This window comes from Sinocyclocheilus grahami, unplaced genomic scaffold (genome assembly GCF_001515645.1).
Source record: "Sinocyclocheilus grahami isolate Dianchi unplaced genomic scaffold, SAMN03320097.WGS_v1.1 scaffold2318.1, whole genome shotgun sequence".
Lineage (NCBI taxonomy): Eukaryota > Metazoa > Chordata > Actinopteri > Cypriniformes > Cyprinidae > Sinocyclocheilus > Sinocyclocheilus grahami.
This window is the reverse complement of record NW_015507497.1, coordinates 5013-5835: the sequence shown is the minus strand read 5'-3', so window position 1 is coordinate 5835 and position 823 is coordinate 5013. Positions and strand designations below refer to the sequence as shown.

General features: G+C 38.4%; 1 long non-coding RNA gene across 1 annotated transcript in view; it reads right to left on the bottom strand.

Annotated features, from left to right (window-relative positions):
* Positions 1-546, bottom strand: part of LOC107574721 (uncharacterized) — a 1575-nt gene extending 1029 nt beyond the window's left edge. Inside the window, exons 1-2 of the long non-coding RNA XR_001607717.1 lie at positions 394-546; positions 167-245 (exon numbers count right to left, since the gene is read on the bottom strand). This is a non-coding gene — a long non-coding RNA (uncharacterized lncRNA). The remainder of the gene's footprint in view (positions 1-166; positions 246-393) is intronic.
* Positions 547-823: the final 277 nt, after the last annotated feature.

The window sequence follows — 823 nt, the reverse complement described above, 5'->3', positions numbered from 1 at the left end:
TTTTTTTTTCATGATTTTGGTGATATGACAACATTCCATACAGGGGCTGAAACACTTATCAACCATCTCCAGAATAATATGAGCACAATCTCACTCCAGGAATGTTGACAGGATCAACACAAGAGCATCAGCAACAAACATCTTATGACTTTATACATGGCCTTACCAGTCCAGTAAGTTCTTCAATGTCATGTATAGCCTGAATCTTCCCCGACAGCACGTCTAAAGAAGCTGTCAGATCAGGACTGCAAACACAAGCAAACAAGTTCAAATGCAAAACGTAATGGTTCGTGTTATGCAAGACTTTGCATTGTGTTTTACACAACAGATTCTTGCATGTCAGATAAAGCTGTATCATTTCTTAAAAAAAAACAAACATCAAATTCTTCATACCGACACTGGTTTTCTTTATCCTCATGTCTGTTCTGGTGGGCACGTCTGAAGCGCTTGCTGGTTAGCGCCGCCTCTATTTCTTCAATCTCACAGCGCCGCAGCTCCCGGATCGCCGTCCGGATCAGACGCCGCTCGTCTATGTCGATAGTTTTATCAAGCTAGAGAAACGGAGAACAAGTCAGCTTTGGGAATGTAAAACATTACTTTGAGCAAAGAGTCGGTTGGGTAAGATGCGCTACTTTTTATTTACATTAGCCAAAGGTATTTGAGATAAAAGGCAAATTATATTTCAGGATATGAAAGCTCAAATTTGAAAAATCTATAACACCGGTTGAATTATGGAAATGTTTTATTAGTATTATTTATTTTTTATTTTATTAGTATGAAGTAGGGCTGGGCGATATAGCTAAAAAATGCATCAACGATATAA